Raw genomic sequence first — 18,356 nt, forward strand, 5'->3', positions numbered from 1 at the left:
TAACTGCTGTTAATTGTCTGTTTGTTCAACGATTAACGTCTCACATGATCTGAGTTCACACTGGAATCATCCTTGTTGGTTTCTGTCTATTGCAGATTTCTTCCAGTATGAAAGGACAAGAGCAATTCGGCTTACTTTACAAAATGTCTTCAAACTAAATGATGATATAATCTACATTCAATTAATTTATACATACCCTACTGTAGAACAGGGTTTGTTATGGTGGCAGAGCCCGGTAATTATGTAAAACAGAAACCTTTATCTGCACTGGTTCAAGTCCTCTTCTTAAGAATATGTTTATAATCAACATTCTTTCACAAATTACCCAATGTAATTCACCATAACATTCCTCATATTAACTAAATGGAAAAACCTAGGCTATATACAAATCCAGAAAGGGCCAAAAATCATCAGTCCCCATGGATTATTACAACCCATTGCTGAGGTATTCAAATTACTTATTAAGGAACCACTATGTCCATCAACATCATCTATTTATATATTATTGCCCCCAATGCTAGCCTTAACCCTGGCTCTCACAACATGAATTCCTCTTCCCATATCTTATCCACTAGTTAATATAAATGTAGGCATATTATTTATATTAGTCATATCACACCTAGCCATTTATTCCATCCTCAGATCTGGATGAGCTTCACATTCAAAATACTCACTGGAGCTCTAGGGACAGTAGCACAGACAATCTCATACAAAGTAATGTAGCAGTTATCCTATTCTCAGTCTTTCTGATAAATGGATCATTTACACTTTCAACAGTAATTATTACACAAGAACACCTATGACTAATTTTCTCCTGACCCCTACCCAGAATTTGATTATCTCCGCAGTAGCAGAAATCCAATGAAGCCCCACTTGAGTTAACAGAAGTAGAATCAAAACCTGTATATGTCTTCAGTGTAGAAAATGTAGCAGGCCCATTCATGCTGTCCTTCCTAGAGAATATGTCAATTTCCTTATAATAAACATTTCCACAACAATCCATTTTTAGGCGCATTTGACAATCCCTAGGTGCCAGAACTATAGATTCTTTCATTTTGTGAATATAGTTTTTTTCAAAAATAATTTTTATAGTTTTACTACCTTTAAACAAAATGTACTCCATTGCTGTGGAATATTCCTTCATAGGGGCGTGCATGGTTCATTTCTGCATCGCTTGTGGTGGCCTTCAGGTTCTTTCAGGTTTGGCTCCTGTGGCTGCAGAGTCCGTGTCCATGTGTCCTGGTGCAGGGCTGGTGGGTTTGTGTTCAGCTGGGAGGAGCACTGCGGGTCTGTGTGCAGGGACTTCGCTATCTGAGGCCCGATTGTCTCAAAAGTGGTTGCGTTCCCCCGCCGTGTACCAGGCTTTCCATTGGTCCACATCCTGCTGATATTTGATACTATGTCTTTCATATCTGCCATTCTGGTAGGTGTATGCACAGTATTTTTCTTAGGGTTTTAATTCCTCAGGTGTTAGAGAAGTTGTGCATCTTGTGGTATTCATGGACTATTTCCTGTTGTTTTTTAAAAAGTTTTAAAACTTGTGGTCCAATACACATAACATAAACTTTACTATCTTAACCATTTTTAAGTGCACATTTCAGGGTCAAGAAGTATTTCGCACTGTTGTGCAAATCGGACCACCCTCGTCCTCCAGAACTTTTTCATCTTGCAAAATTGAAACAGTCCCCATTAAACACTCACTCCCCATCGTCCCTCCCTCAGCGCCTAGAACTCAACATCCTACTTTCTGTCTCTATATTTCTGACTGCTCTAGGGACCTTGTATGAGTGGATCAAACACTTTCTTTTTTGCGTGTGTCTATCTTACATCACTGAGCATAATGCCCGCAAGGTTCATCCCTGCTGCAGCCTGTGTCAGAATTGCTTTCCTTTTTAGGCTGAATAACATCCCCTTGTATTGATGGACCATGCTTTTATTCTCCATTCATCCATTAGTGGACACATGCAATATCTACATTCATTTCTCCTGTCATAATATTTGTGGAATAACATCAGAAAGTCCTATGAATCAAAAGTCATTTGTGGGCATCCCTGGTGACGCAGTGGTTGGGAGTCCGCCTGCTGCTGCAGAGGACACGGTTTCGTTCCCCGATCTGGGAAGATCCCACATGCCACGGAGTGGCTGGACTCGTGAGCCATGGCTGCTGAGCCTGCGTGTCCAGAGCCTGTGCTCCGCAACGGGAGAGGCCACGGCAATGAGAGGCCCGCGTACCGCAAAAAAAAGAGGCATTTGCCATTATTTTTTTTCTTAAACTTTTTATTGTGAAAAACATCAAAGCTAAGAAAAGGCAAAAATACATGTCAGCTTCACTTGTGTCCAGGAATGAATGCTTTACCGATTCACTTTATTCCCTGTGTGTGTGCTATGCGTGTGCATGTGCCTGTTTGCATACATATGCTGTGCATGTGCATAGGTATGTGCACTTGCACACATTAGTGTGTGCATGGGCATATGCATGCATGTGTGTTCATATGCTAGTGTGTGAATATATTTGTGCTGTGCACGTGCGTATGTTTGTGTGTGTGCTGTGCTTGCCTGAGTGCACACCTGTGTGTTTGCTGGAACCACTTGCAAGTTGGTTGCAGGCTGAACTGTGCCCCCGATATGTCCGCACGTACCTGCTCTAACAATCCTGCGTAGCCATGTAAAGGTCACAGATCTCAGGGATTTAAATGGATGGAGCAGGATGGCCTGACACAGAGTCTGTCTTCCAATGACTGTCACTGTCTCAGTAACATCCTTCACATCTTCTTTAAGCCCCATTCAGGGTCCAGTTTAGACCCGCATTACATTCACTCACCTGCTCCAGTTCCCCTAAAGCTACAATGTCACAGTTGGAGAGCCCAGCCAAGGCTGGGGGTGCCCCTCCAGTTAGCCTGGCCTCCAGGCCCTGCAGTTGGCTCCTGTGTTCCCATCTCTCAGCCAGGCCCCGACTTGGATGGGGCCGCCACCTCTTTCCTCACAGGGTCCCATCGCCCAGTCAAGGGGGTTCATTTTCCCCAAACACAGTATCAGGAGTGGGGCAGTGACAGTGACAGTCCCCACTGGGTCTCCTTCATGTGAGATCCTGTACTGTTGGAAGAGCAGGCGCCCTGCCCTCAGGGGTGGGGGGCTGGGGGGTGACCTGCGGCCCACGATGGGCAGGCGGGTCCCCGGGTGGGGCGAGCCAGTGTGAGAGGAGTTCCACGGTGGGTTCTCCTCTCCAATGGCTTCTGTGTCCCTACTTCTCCCCGTGCCTCCCCTCGAAGACAGCTCAGTGTCCATGCTGGCTGTCAGCCCCAGGGCATGAGGTCACCTGACCGGAAGCCATGGGAGCCATCAGCCACCGCCTCCTCCACACACACACACAGATGCACACGCTGCAGGGAAGCAGGACCTGAGTGCAGGGCTCTCAGCGGCCCTGAGCGCCCTGCCTGGAATCGGCCAGCGGAATGGACAGACCGGATCTCCCAGCCCGGAACATGCAGGACTGTCCTGCCTGGGCTTCCAGTGTGGCCACCTCCTTCTGGAAGCCTGGGAGGCTGGAATCAGGCCACTTGTTGTCTGTCCTTGCAGCAGACTGGGCTGCACTATAAGAAGAAGTTCATGGCTCACCCGTGGATCCTGACCATCAGGTGGCCAGAGAAATTGGTAACATTTCTGTTTTGCCTGTTGAAATGATTAATGACAAAGATTTTGTTCAGTTTCCTGATGTGGGTATCCAAAGATGAGAGACCCATGTGTGTGATCTGTACCTCCTATGAGATCAGCCCTAAGCTAGTTTAAACATGATCAAGTTTTGTCTATGTGGTACATTTAGAGCTCTGCATGTCCCGTCTACTGATTATGTTTAGAGCTAACCATGTGTTGTCTATGATAAGAACATTTCGACCTGACCATGTCTGTGCCAGGACTATAGGGACCTGGGTAGAGACCCGGCCTGGCCTCAGCACTGGGAAGCTCCATGCCTGCATCTGAAGGTCAGTGCTTAGATGTCCGGGGTCTGGAGCTGAGGTGGGCTTGTCTACATCACAGCTTCTCTTCTGAGTGTGGTGACCTGGTCCTCCCAAGGGTCAGTGCTATGGTCGGGGCCTTCGTCTTAATCCCTGCAAGGCTCACCTTCCCTGGGGCTCGTGGAGAATCCTCAGGAGGGCTACCTGGCAATAATTCCAATTCACCAGCATGTACATGGTGCATAGAGAGGCAGGTTTAGCTGGTGAATTGATTGCCGGATACCTCAGAGTGGGCAAAAGGCCGATGGGTAACAGCCGAGGCTGCTGCTGACCTCTCCTTCCAGTCTACTGTCCCTACTCAGCAGTGTCCAGAGCTGCCCCTTGGCTTTCAGCCCTGCTGCCCTGTGAGTTTTCTCAATATGTAGGTGAGACGAGAAAGGACTGAGCCTGCCAGCACCAAGGTCGTGTGTTCAACTCTAGCATGAAAGCTTTAAAAACAGTTAAAATCACACAGAACCAAAGGGAAAAGAGGAGTTCTCTGGGACAAGTGTGGTGAGAGGAGACCCACCTGACACTTTTTCCCATCCCAGGAGGTCCCAGGAACCCAGCTTGTTTCCACATTAGGGGAGCCACCAGCAGAGCCATGGTGTCCTGACCAAGGGGACGTGTGACCCCAGGTGCAGGGTCTGCGGAGGTGAGGTCACCCTGGGACTATGGACATGTGACCCAGGTGGAGGTGTCTGGGGAGGAGGGGTCACCTGTTGAGAGAGAAAGTGTGACTTTAGGTGCAGGGTCTGGGGAGGTGTGTCACCCTGGTGAGTGTGGATGTGTGACCCCAGGTATAGGGTGCGGGGACTGTGTGCGTCTTACCACATCTTCATGGGTCAGGATCACATGTACGGGGAGACTGCATATGTGCTCTTTGCCTGCACTGCGTCCTGTCCCCTTTGAGATTTCCAAACTGCATTAACGGTGTTGCCCTAGTTAACCTGTGGTTCCTTTACTTCTCTTAATCTGGTCACAATCATATGAGGTCAGTCATGTTTGAGTGTGTTGCTACTCTGTGTTCTGGTGAGTGACAACACTTGGTGGTATCCTATTAATATCATAGCATATCATATGCCTAATCTATGGGGGTCACCACGGTCTGGGTCCCCCTGGACAGAGGTCAGCTGAGCACAGACTAGCGCCCCCCCCCTAAGAATGGTCTCCCACATGCTCTGTGATGGTACCGTGATGGCCCCTAAGGTAGGAGACTGTGTCTGGGCCTCCAACATCTGTGATGAAGAGGAGTCAAAATGGAATCTCAATTAACAAGACATAATTTTAAGAATTTATTTTAAGTGAAATAAAACACGTCACGTACCCTTTACCATCATCACCATTTTAAGTGCACGTTTCTGAGGCATCAGATCTATTCACTTTCTCGTGGAGCCATCACCACCACCCCTAGAACTTTTCATCTTGCAAAACCCAAATTCCACAACCATGAGAGTCTCCCTCTCCATTCCCTCCCGCTGCCCTGGCCCCCATATCCACTTCAGTCCCTGAGTTGTCGACTCCAGGGCACCCACTGGAGTGGAATCCTGCAGTGTTTGCTCACGGGTCATTTTGGAAGAGCTGACTTGTAGTCTGAAGCTCTGCCTGTTTGCATCTGAAGAATTTGCATTTAAGGAGAGGGTGTATGAGGAAGGGGGTGTATGAGGGACAAAGGTGTCCGGGGTGCAGATGAGCCAGGACCTGACCAGCTGCCTTTTGGGTCCTCTGGTCCCATCTCTTGGTCTGTGCCTCATCTGCATCATCACTGCCCCCACTGGCACCGCTGGGCTGTTGTTGTCTGAGTGAGATTCCCCTGGTGCCCTTGCTCTCCTCCCCTCCTCCTGCTGGTTGGGGCGGGAACTGCTTGCTCTGTGGTCTCTACTCCTGAGGCACGAAGGACCCTGTAGCATGGACCTGAAGAGTGTGGGGTGTGGTCCCAGGAGCATGGGGCCCACATAGGACACAACATCAGGGCGTGACAAGTGCTAGGGCTGCCTCATCACTGACAGAGAATGTTGCCAAGATCCTGCTTGGGAGGGCATGGTGGGTGGCGTGGCACCCTAGAGGCCCCATTCCTATCCTGGAGCTTGCAAAGTGCATCCCCATGGGCTCCAGATTCACTCCATATCTCAGCCATATCACTCTGTCCAGTCTTGAACTCACAAAAACGAGCTCCCTTGTCCACAACATAGGCCTGGTCCTGTTGGTATTAGGATTCTTTAATTTAGGCGTCCTGGGATAGCAGCTCTTTTTAGGCCTGAGAAGGAACAGCTCAGGAGCGTACAACAATTTCAGATGAAACTAATATTCAATGACTATCTCTAACTACTCGGTTGTTGACTTCTATCAGTATTTATTCTCCTGGTTTTAGCTCTGATGTGGGGATTACAGAGAAGTCAACATTTAAATCTTCATTATCTGTGTATTTGTAGCTTCAGTATCATTACTGACCCATAGTTTTTTATGGTTTGAAAGAGTTATTCATTTCATGTATCATGTAGAGGATTTACAATGATGATAGGGCAATTAAGATTACAATAATGGCTAGTAAATTGTTCACATTTTCTCTACCTGTGCATCTGTTGTATGTATATGAGTTAGTTTAGATGTCAATATTAGTGAAATAATATAGAGGACTAGAGAACTTATTTTAAAAATCACTATTAATGTGTGATGATGAAAATGTAAAAGTTCTTCCATAATCGGTGATGTTGTATCTTGAGAACCTAGATGAAATTTATATGCCATAGTGATATACAGGATTTTAGCCTATGATTTAACTTTGACCAATCTACATTACTTTTTACTTTTATCTCATTTATTGAGAAAGGCATAATTGTTATGGTGTTGGCTTGAAACTGGTTGAAAAGGACTTGAGTCCTTCCTTATTTTACACTTACATAGATAGGATTCTTGAAACATAGGATATGGTGGAGAGCATTTGTGTAACCATTCTAGGTTAGGAGTAGGAGTTTCCACTGCTAAGACTTCTTGTTTAGATGCAAATGCTTTTCAAAATATGAAGAGTATTAGCATTACTGCTGCTACTGAGATGAATGAGCCTAAAGACAAAATATTTCATGTTGTGTGTGCCTCAGGGCACACAGACTAACGTAGTGACATCCCTGAGAGGCCAAGAAAGTGCTGCAGGAAGTCATATTTACTACTACAAATATACTTGTGAAGTGAATTTTTGCTCATGCTGAGTTAACTGTAAAACCTGAGAACAGTGGGAATCCGTGTAGGAGCCTCCCGTAATAGTGAAGACTGCTCCCATGGACATTAGGTCATGGAAGTGTGCTACTACATAGCATGTATCCTGGAGCACAATGTCTGGGGTTGAGTTGGCTAAGATGATTCCTGTCACGTCCCCGGACATGTTCCGGGGCCACGTCCCTGTGAGAGACGTGCGGGATCTGGGGCGGGGCGCCAAGCGCCAAAGGGTTTGCTGGGTCCCTCCCGCCCTGGGCTGGGAGGTCGCCAACCCCTCCACCACCCCGCGGTACCCGAGACCTCCATTCCCCTGGCTGGGCGGGCAGCGGGGCCCTGCCGGGGCGGGCTGGCCGCGGGGCTGGCGGTAAGGCGCACGCGCCAGAGAAGCTGGGCCTCAAGAGGCAGCCCGCGGTCCCCAACCCTGCGTATGGCCATACCACCCTGAACGCGCCTGATCTCGGAAGCTAAGCAGGGTCGGGCTTGGTTAGTACTTGGATGGGAGACCACCTGAGAATACTGGGTGCTGTACGCTTTTTGCCTCCCGCCCCGCCTTCTCCTTTAGTCGCCTGGGGCTGAGGCCGCCTCCGCCCCGGCCGGGCACCGCTGCAGGCCCCCACCTCCTCAGGCCCCTCCCACCACAGCGCGCGCCAGAGGGGGCGCTCCCCGCCGGCCTGGCCGGGGCTAGGGCGGCCAGAAGGCGGCTCTGGAAGGCAGCGGCACACCAGACGCTCTGGCGGTGGCTGGCCCGGATCCAGACTCCGCCGCAGGATCGGGGCTAAGATACACGCCCATGAGTGGAAGTGCCCTATGCGCTGTAGCTCTGTTTTTTAGATGTCTTAGGAAACACCATACACTTCTCCAGAGTGGCCGTTTGCAATTTACATCCCTTCCACCAGCATAACAAGGCTCCCTTTTCTCCATGGCTTATCCTGCATTTCTGGGTTTTACACTTTTTCACGATGGCCGTTTGACCGATGCGAAGTGAGACTTCTTTGTAGTACTGATGTGCATTGCCCGCTTGTTTCGTTGGCCAAAAAGGGCGTATGCGTTTTTTCCCTGAATATATTCAGGAAAAAAACGCATACGCCCTTTTTGGGCCAACTGCATCATTGTTGAAATTCTGCCGCTTTTCAGGTGCTTTAAAGGCGACTCCAATCTACCTCTTGAAAACTGTTTCCTCCAATACTGCCTTGATCTCAAATCCTCTTCATTTCCTTACCTCAGTATATTTTTGGACAATTGTTATCATTTATAACACTGCAGGTTTGTGAATTGCAGTGCCCCTGAGCTCCATTTTTCAACTCGCCTTTTTGGAGTTGGCCTCAAAACCACAGGATTGCTTCAGGCCCTTTTCTGGTTCCAGGGGGCAGGCTGAGCCTTTGGTTAATTCTTCTTCCTGATTGGAAATTAGAGTGACATGTGCCTGTCCAAACACCTAGAGCTGGTCTCTCATTGGTTCCCCCTCTTCCCGTTCATCCTCTGGACAAATTGCAAACTGTACGAAACAGGAGGTTAAATAAAGGTGCTGATTCTCCAAGTGCGGAGATTGTTAGTAAAGCGGCTGGAATGGCAAACCCGAGCACCAGGGATGAAAAATGAGATGTGTTTTAGAAACATTTCCTGATCACACAATGTACCATCCTATGAGTTTCCTATGCATGTTTTAGCTGTAGGAAGATTCCCTTGAACCTGGAGAGTTGGGACCCATGGAATGGGTACCACGCAGTATTACTTTAAAGGGTCTGCATTTGCTCACCCAACCTCACCAATCCTCTTGGCCCCAAGAGTGTCCAGCCTTATGTCTCATCCAGTTGTGTGTCTAGATGTGGTCAATCAAGGTTTCATCACAGCCCCTGAAAGAATTTTGTAAGAATGTTTCTTTCACTGTTTGCTTTTTTAATTTTTATTTTTTTATAATTTATTTTTTAATGGGGTTCAGCTGATTTTCAATGCTGTGTTTATGCCGTTTTACACCCAGCTGATTCACTTACAGAGAGATATCAATAAATACTTTTTTTTTTTCGTTACGCAGGCCTCTCACTGTTGTGGCCTCTCCCGTAGTGGAGCACAGGCTCCGGACGCGCAGGCTCAGCGGCCATGGCTCACAGGCCCAGCCGCTCCATGTCATGTGGGAACTTCCCGGACCAGGGCACGAACCCATGTCCCCTGCATCGGCAGGCAGACTCTCAACCACTGCGCCACCAGGGAAGCCCAATAAATACTTTTTAAGATTCTTACTAGGCAGATGTATTCTTCTGCAGTGAATAGGATGTGTTGAGTCCAGTTCATTGAACAATGAGTAGGTCATGTCTATTACATATTTGGTTTATGGAACGGTATCTGTGCTCACTTGAAACTCTCGTTTTATGCATCACCCCACCTCACCTTTCCCCTTAAGCAGCCATAAGTGTGTTTTCTAAATGTGTGACTCTGTGTTCTGTTTTGTAATTCAGTTCATGTGTAGCAATTTTTCGAAAACCCCGGTAAGTGATATGTTATCATAAGTTTCTTTTTCTGTCTGACTTATTTTACTTAACATCATCGTTCCTAAATATACTCATTATGCTGTTAGTAGCCTTATGATATTGATTTCATGGCTGAGTTATATTCCATTGTACATAAGTACCACAACTTGTTTACCCATTTTTCTCTTTCCTAGGATATTTTCAGTGTACCCAAGCCGAGGTCCTTGCAAACCAAGCAGCCCTAAACTTTGAGGTGCCCGTGTTCTGTCGATTTTTGGTTCTCTGAATATATACGCCAATGAGTGGAAGTGCCCTATGCATTGTAGTTCTGTTTTTTAGATGTTTTAGGAAACACCATACACTACTCCAGAGTGGCCGTTGGCAATTTACATCCCGCTCATCAGTGTCACAAGACTCCCTTTTCTCCATGGCCTGTCCTGCATTTCTGGTTTTTACACTTTTCCAGGATGGCCCTTTTGACAGATGGGAAGTGAGACTTCTTTGTAGTACTGATTTGCATGTCCTGCTTGTTTGGTTGGCCAAAAAGAGTGTATGCATTTTTGCTAAATATATTTAGGAAAAATATATGTTTTGGCCAACTGCATCATTTGCGAAGTTCTGCCACTTTTCATGTGCTTTAAAGGCGACTCCAACGTACCTCTTGAAAACTTTTTCCTGAAATTTTGCCTTGCTTTCGAATCTTTTTCGTTGCCTTACCTCAGTGTATTTTTGGAAGATCGTTATCATTTATAACCCTGCAGGTTTGTGAATTGCAGTGCCCCTGAGCTCCATTTTTAAGTCCTCTTTTGGGAACTAGCCACAAAACCACAGGATTGCTACAGGCTCTATTGTGGTTCCAGGGGGCAGGCTGAGCCTTTGGTTAATTCTTCTTCCTGATTGGAAATTAGAGTGGCATGTGCCTGTCCAAACATCTAGAGCTGGTCTCTCATTAGTTCCCCCTCTTCCCGTTCATCCTCCTTACAAATTCCTAACTGTACAAAACAGGAGGTTAAATGTGCTGATTCTGCAAGTGGGGAGCTTGTTAGAAAAAAGGCTGCAGGGGTGAACCGACTACCAGGAGCTGAGGAGATGACGTGTCATTTCCAAACTCTTCCCGATCAAACGGTGTACCATCTTCTGGGTGTCAGGCATGTTTTAGCTGTAGGTAGAGCCCCTTTCATGTAAGGAGAACACCAGGGATTTTTCCAAATCAGTGTCTCACCGAACCCCAAATTGGGAAATTTTTAAGCTACGGGTACATGTATGATCATTAAGGGCCTTGGGCAGTAGGCAGAGTCCGAGCTTTATATGATTGAAATCTTCAGGGCAGAAGAGCTCACCATCGACCTCCTTTAGGTTACATTTTATCTATCATTGATAGATGATGTAGATATAGTTATGTATTCTTTTGCAGATTTTTTCCCCTTATAGGTTATTACACAATATTGAATGTTGTTCCCCGTGTTATACAGAAGTTCCATGTTGACGATCTATTTTATACATCACAGTTTGTATGTGTTAATCCTAAACTCTTAATTTATCCCTCCTCCCGCGTTTCCCCTTTGGTAATAATACGTTCTAAGATTTTATACTTCTCAGACATGGGGGAGTTAAAGGAGAGGTATCATTTTCAATGGAAAAGCAATCAAAACAAGATTGAAGCTTCAGCCAAGATTATTAGATGTATTGTACATCGTTGGAAAGAAATCACGTCATTTCTCTAATGTTGACCTGACAAATAAGACAAAGCCCTCCACTGAACTTGCTTATAATAAAGTGATGGAAATATCAAATGGAAGTGTTAGAAACATCTTATTTTACACGAGCCTTACACACTGCTCTATGTTAATTACAGTTTGGCTCACACATCTGTTCATTGAAGGTACAATGTTCTCAATTTCTGTTACTGATCCTACAGAGTGGTCCCAACAAGGGTCCCCCTGCCCAGGGTCACTGGAGCCAAAAGAACGAGACTGAGTTTGCTTCAGAAGCAAAGGAAACTTTATATTTTGATCAGAGAATGGAGAGGTGAGAGCGTGCGCTCCCCCGTGGGCTGTGGGACAGGCTGCTGGGTAGGGATCCCGGCAGCGTCAGCGGGAGGGAGGCGCAGAGCTCTCCACGGCCCGGGTTGGCTGGAGCTCAGGCTCTATGTCGCTGAGTCTGCACGGGGCCCCGAGAGCTGAGGTGTCGGCCCAGCCATTTTGCAGTAGGAAATTGGGTCTGAAGTGCCGGGTGTGGGACCTCTGCATGTGGAAACCTAGGAGCATGTGAAATTAGACAAAGCACAAAGGAAAAAAAAGGTTAGATTTTATTTTATTGCCCAGATTCTATTTTTATCTCCCAGGAATTTTTAATGGGCTTTGCTGGCGACAAACCCCTCCTCTGCCTTTTGTCCCGTTCCTCATTCTTGGGGGGCTGAGGGTGCAGACCCCTCTTCTGTAACTGCTTCGTGCTGAGTTGGGAGTCCTCATACCTGTGGGGGAGGGGCAGAACTGCTCCCTGGCAGCCTCCAGGTGAGGTTGATTGTCCCCAGGCCTCCTCTCTCACTGCTTGTCTGCCTGAGCACCAGCATTGGAAGTGCTTAGATTCTAATGACTTTTAAGGGTCCAGGAAAGAGATGTGCAGAGTTGCTGGGGGGCGGCGGCTTTACCCCACCCCACATTTGTTTGGCCACCTTAGGCTGAGGGTTTCTGCCAGCCTAGATGCTCTGACCAGTAGTCTGCGCTTTCTTCAATTAGGCCCCTGAATTAACGTACAAACAGCACCAGGTGTCAGAGCCCTGCCTGCTCAACTCCCAGACAGTCCAGGGCCGGTGATGATCCAGGACCATGACGGCCACTGAGTCAACGGCCTTTTGAAGTAGCCAAGAGTCCAGCCGGTCTCATTGGCTGCCGTCACCGCGGTGTCTGTAGGCTTTTCTATGGTGACAGCGTTATTTACGGTTTCCCCGCCAAGCTTATTAGCTCTGCTCTGGGTGCAGTAAGTCCTGCAAGCAGTAGTCTGCTCTTTTGGGGCACACTCTTGTTGTTTTCTGAGAGAAGCTCCAGGTCAAGTGATGGTCACACGAGTCGTCATGGGGGTCTGTTGCCCCCGGTTGTCTCTCTGGAGGCTGGAGTTGGAGGGCCTCCTCACTCGAGGTCAGTGTGCCCACGGAGCAATCCCTGCAACTTCAGGGCCTGGTGGGTGGTTAGGATCACCACGTGGGGTCCTTTTCTCTTGGGAGGGACCTGGCCTTGCAGGCTGCTGATTTCCAGGTTTTTCGATACCCCCAGTATCCTGGCCGGATGAGGTGGCGGGCCAAGCCCTTGGTGACCGTAGTTTCTCCTACCTGGAGGGCATTCTTGCGTTGTTCCATTTCAAGTGGTCCCAGTTTTTTCACTGATACTCCAAGGGCGATTCACCTTCGACTGGGAATGTAAAGGTCAAAGGGTTTAGTTAAATTAGGGAGTTCCAGGGCAAGGGTCTGAATTGACTGCTCTTTCCATTCTTCAATGGCCACTTCTGGATTCTATTCAAAAGGATCATCATCTTTTCCTTTCAGTGTTTCATATCGAGGCCCAGCTATTAGACTGTAGTTAGGATCCAGATGCAGCAAACCCCGGCCTCCCCAGGAACCCCTAAGCTGTCTTCTAGTTTTAGAAGGGGTACGGCTGCAAATGGCTTCTTCCCTTTCCTGGGATGGCCTTCTCTGACCTTCTGTGAGAGTGAAGCCCAGGCAGGTCACCTTAGTCTGTGATATTTTAGCCTTTTTCTTGGACACCTTCTATCCTTTATTGGCTAAGTAGTTCAGAGACCTCCTTAGTAGGGCTGGCGATCAGACTGTCATCTGCCTATTGAAGGAGGGTTCCCTTTTCCAGAGGTAGAACTTTTAGGTCTTTAGCTAACGTTTCCCCAAAGATGGTGTGGGAATTTTTGAACCCTTGGGGCAGGACGCCTCAGCGGTATTGTTTCTGTTGTATGTTGAGTCCTGCCACTCACAAGCCAAAACTTCTTGTGACTCTGGGATAATGGAATACAGAAGAAGGCATCATTGAAGTCTAATACAGAATAGCATGTTCTGGTGGATGGTAGAATGACCAGCAGTGTGTAGGAATTAGGAACTACTGGATATATATCCTCGATGGCTTCACTGACTGTCCTGACATCCTGTACCAGGTCGCCAGCAGCCCATGGGGCTCTCGTGGTCAGGCCAATCTCAGGATATGGAGCTCACCTGGGCAGGTACCCTGCAGCCCACGGGGCTCTTGTGGTCAGGCCCCTCCCAGGATACGGAGCTCACCTGGGCATGTCCCCAGCAGCCCACGGGGCTCTAGTGGTCAGGCCCCTCCCAGGATTTGGAGCTCCCCTGGGCAGGTACACCGACAGGGCTGGGCACACAAGAACTGTGCCCATAGCCCTCATTGCAGAGCACCCCCAGCTCACCTGTTGGTCAGAGCTGCCCCAGAGCACCTCAGAGCAGAACTTGAACTAACAAACAGTGGCTCCGACAGGTCTGTGACCCTGACCTTCACTCTGTGCGGCCTCCCTCTGCCAGGTCTTCCAGAAGCTTCCACTGCAACCGGGGCACCAGGCCTTTGTCTCCACCCACCACCCCTCCTCTCCCTGACTCCTGGGTTCCTCTCATTAAGAGAGGGTCTTCTTGAAGTTGTCTCCCACTCATGGACCAGATAAAATGATTAGAAAACAAGCTAGAGCTGCAGCCCCTTGTCTATCCTGACCCTCAGGACGCCACACCTGTTCCTTGGACCTGGCCGGTGCAGCAAGGCCCATTTTCTGCAACTGTGAGCCCCTGAGAGGCGAGGATTGGCTGACCTGGGCAGCCTGACCTGGCCGGCCAGCCCTTCTCAGCTGTGCCTGGGCTGAGGTCAATATAAACACCCCTCCAGGCAGCAAGAGTCCCTGCAGCTGTACCTGACGTCATATTCTCTGCCTTGTCAGCAGTCTCGGGGATGGGCTTGTGGGAGGGAGTAGGGCCTGCGGCTCTGTGGGTGCCCCAGTGTGAGTGGGGCTCTGCTGGACTTTCTGAAGGAGTTGCCAGGCTGCCACCTGCTAAAGAAGAGGATGTATTACCCATACCTGCCGCTGGAATTTCTCCCCGGGCAAAGCTGAGGAAGGGAAAAAAAACAGTGAGGGCTGGGACAGGAGGGGTATGTCAGGCAGGGAAATAGAAAGCTTCCATAAGAGTGCCTGGGGCCAGGACCAGCCTGGCTGACCTCCAGGCACCAAGTCGGCCTGTGTACTGTGGCTGTTGTGGCTCCACGGCCCTTCCTCTAGGCTTTCAAGTACTTGCACACATTTTTACCTGGGAAGAGTGGGAACAGTTCAGTAGCAGCTAGCCTGGGGCTCAGCTCACGTTTACTCAGAGATGCCTCGGCACCGTCCCCCAGCTTTGCAATGAGGACGCTCCTTGCGGGGGCGCTGCTGGCTGCATGGGAGACGATTCCCCACCTCTGACCAACTTCAGAATTGTTCGCCACTGGAGCAAGTGCCCTGATAGGGTTTTCCTCTGTATGACCAGTGGGTTATGTTTTTCTTCTTTTTTGGTTCAAGGTAGGTTTTATTCCTCTTCTTCCATTTATAGATATAAACATGGAAATAATTCATTCATATAAATATGTCTATGGGAAGGAAAATGCTTTTTTCTCTTTTTTAAATACTATTGTTTTAATTTTTGAATTTAATTTAATTTATTTTTTATACATCAGGTTCTTATTGGTTATCTATTTTATACATATGTGTGTATATGTCAATCCCAGTCTCACAATTCATACCACCACCACCACCCCTCCACTTTCCCCCCTTGGTGTCCATACATTTGTTCTCTACATTTGTGTCTCTATTCCTGCCTTGCAAACCGGTTCATCTGTATCGTTTTTCTAGGTTCCACATGTATGCATTAATATTTGTTAATATTTGTTTTTTCTGTTTCTGACTTCATTCACTCTGTATGAGAGTATGTAGATCTATCCACGTCTCTACAAATAACCCAATTTCATTCCTTTATATGGCTGAGTAATATTCCATTTTATATATGTACCACATCTTTTCCATTCGTCTGTCTATGGGCGTTTAGGTTGTTTCCATGACCTGGCTATTGTAAATAGTGCTGCAATAAACATTGTGGTGAATGTGTCTTTTTGTATTATGGTTTTCTCTGGGTGTATGCCCAGTAGTGGGATTGCTGGGTCATATGGGAATTCTATTTTTGATTTTTAAGGAACCTCCGTACTGTTCTCCATAGTGACTGTATCAATTTACATTTCCACAAATAGTGCAAGAGGGTTCCCTTTTCTCCACACCACCTCCAGCATTTGTTGTTTGTAGATTTTCTGATGATGTCCGTTCTAACTGGTGTGAGGTGATACCTCATTGTAGTTCTGGCTTATATTTCTCTAATAATTAGTGATGTAGAACAGCTTTTAATGTGCTTCTTGGCCATCTGTATGTCTTCTTGGGACAAATGTCTGTTTAAGTCATCTGCCCATTTTGGGATTGGGTTGTTTGCTATTTTTTACTGTTGAGTTCCATGAGCTGTTTATATATATTGGAGATTAATCCTTTGTCTGTTGATTCGTTTGCAAATATTTTCTCCCATTCTGAGGATTGTCTTTTCATCTTGTTTGTAGTTTGCTTTGCTTTGCAAAAGCTTTTAAGTTTCATTTGGTCCCATTTGTTTGTTTTTTATTCCATTACTCTAGGAGGTGGATCAAAAAAGATCTTGCTGTGATTTATGTCAAAGAGTATTCTTCCTATGTTTTCCTCTAAGAGTTTTATAGTGTCTGGTCTTACATTTCAGTCTCTAATCCATTTTGAGTTTATTTTTGCGTATGGTGTTAGGGAGTGTTCTAATTGCATTCTTTTACATGTAGCTGTCCATTTTTCCTAGCACCACTTATAAAGAGACTGTCTTTTCTCCATTGTATATCCTTGCCTCCTTTGTCATAGTTTAGTGGACCATAGGTGTGTCGGTTTATCTCTGGGCTTTTTTTTTTCTTTTACATCTTTATTGGAGTATAATTGCTTTACAATTGTGTTAGTTTCTGCTGTATAAAAAAATCAGCGATACGTATACATATAACACCATATCCCCTCCCTCTTGCACCTCCCTCTCACCCCCTTATCCCACCCCTTTAGGTGGACACAAATTGCCGAGCTGATCTTCCTGTGCTATGTGGCTGCTTCCCAGTAGCTATCGATTTTACATTTGGTAGTGTATATATGTCCATGCCACTGTCTCACTTTGTCCCAGCTTACCCTTCCCCCTCCCCGTATCCTCAAGTCCTTTCTCTATGTTTGTGTCCTTAATCCTTTCCTGCCCCTAGGTTCTTCATGAACTTTGTTTTAGATTCCATATATATGTGTTAGCATACGGTATTTGTTTTCCTCTTTCTGACTTACTTCACTCTGTAGGACAGACTCTAGATCCATCCACCTCGCTACAAATAACTCAACTTCGTTTCTCTTTATGGCTGAGTAATATTCCATTATATATATGTGCCACAACTTCTTTACCCACTTATCTGTCGATGAACACTTGGGTTGCCTCTATGTCCTGGCTATTGTAAGTAGAGCTACAATGAACATTGTGGTACATGACTCTTTTTGAATTATGGTTTTCTCAGGGTAAATGTCCAGTAGTGGGATTGCTGGGTCGTGTGGTAGTTCTATTTTTAGTTTTTAAGGAACGTCCATACCGTTTTCCCTAGTGGCTATATCAATTTACATTCCCACCAACAGTGCAAGAGGGTTCCCTTTTATCCAATAAATGTCTCTCCAGTATTTATTGTTTGTAGATTTCTGGATGATGGCCATTCTGACTTGTTGTGAGGTGATACCTCACTGTAGTTTTCATTTGCATTTCTCTAATGATTAGTGATGTTCAGCATCCTTTCATGTGTTTGTTGGCAACCTGTATGTCTTTTTTGGAGAAATGTCTATTTAGGTCTTCCACCCATTTTTGGATTCGGTTGTTTGTTTTTGTGATATTGAGCTACATGAGCTGCTTTTTGGAGATTAATCCTTTGCCATTTGCTTCATTTGAAAATATTTTCTCCCATTCTGATGGTTGTCTTTTCGTCTTGTTTATGTTTTCCTTTGCTGTGCAAAAGATTTTGTTTCATTAGGTCCCATTTTTTTGTTGTTGTTTTTGCAGTACACGGGCCTCTCACTCTTGTGGCCTCTCCCATGGTGGAGCACAGGCTCCGGACGCGCAGGCTCAGTGGCCATGGCTCACGGGCCCTGCCGCTCTGGGCATGTGAGATGTTCCCGGACTGGGGCACGAACCTGTGTCTGCTGCATTGGCAGGTAGGCTCACAACCACTGCGCCACCAGGGAAGCCCCATAGGTCCCATTTTTAATTTTTGTTTTCATTTCCATTTCTCTAGGAGGTGGGTTTAAGAGGATCTTGCTGTGATTTATGTCATAGAGTGTTCTGCTTAAGTTTTCCTCTAAGGGCTTTATAGTGTCTGGTTTTACATTTCAGTCTCTAATCCATTTTGAGTTTATTTTTGTGTATGGTGTTAGGGAGTGTTCTAATTTCCTTCTTTTACATGTAGCTGTCCAGTTTTCCCAGCATCACTTACTGAAGACACTGTCTTTTCTCCATTGTATACCCTTGCCTCTTTTGTCATAGATTAGTTAACCATAGGTACGTGTGTTTCTCTGTGCTTTCCATCCTGTTCTATTG

The 18,356-nt window shown here is 46.8% G+C and overlaps 1 pseudogene; it reads left to right on the forward strand.

Moving 5' to 3' along the window:
* The first annotated feature begins 7,628 nt into the window (after positions 1-7,628).
* Positions 7,629-7,737, forward strand: LOC131766014 (5S ribosomal RNA; annotated as a pseudogene).
* Positions 7,738-18,356: the final 10,619 nt, after the last annotated feature.

This window comes from Kogia breviceps, chromosome 11 (genome assembly GCF_026419965.1).
Source record: "Kogia breviceps isolate mKogBre1 chromosome 11, mKogBre1 haplotype 1, whole genome shotgun sequence".
NCBI lineage: Eukaryota > Metazoa > Chordata > Mammalia > Artiodactyla > Physeteridae > Kogia > Kogia breviceps.